Here is a 244-nt window from a genome sequence, read left to right on the forward strand (position 1 = left end):
GTGTGTGTGTGTGTGTGTGTGTGTGCGCGCGCTGGAAAGCGAGGGTGTGCAGGGTGCGCGGGGTGCGCTGTGTGTGTGCGCGCTTTTCCGGGCAGGTCTCGAGGCGGCTGGAGCCAGGACTGGCAGCCCGGGCGGAGCGCTAGCAGCTCCACACACTAAACCTCTCGCCTCTCCCCTCACCCCCACCCCTCCCACTCCCCTCTCCTCCCGCTCCCTCCCCTTCCAGGCCCTTTCCTAGCTCTCT

Source organism: Echinops telfairi, unplaced genomic scaffold (genome assembly GCF_000313985.2).
Source record: "Echinops telfairi isolate 266 unplaced genomic scaffold, ASM31398v2 ScPeMD7_7400;HRSCAF=8409, whole genome shotgun sequence".
Taxonomy (NCBI): Eukaryota; Metazoa; Chordata; class Mammalia; order Afrosoricida; family Tenrecidae; genus Echinops; species Echinops telfairi.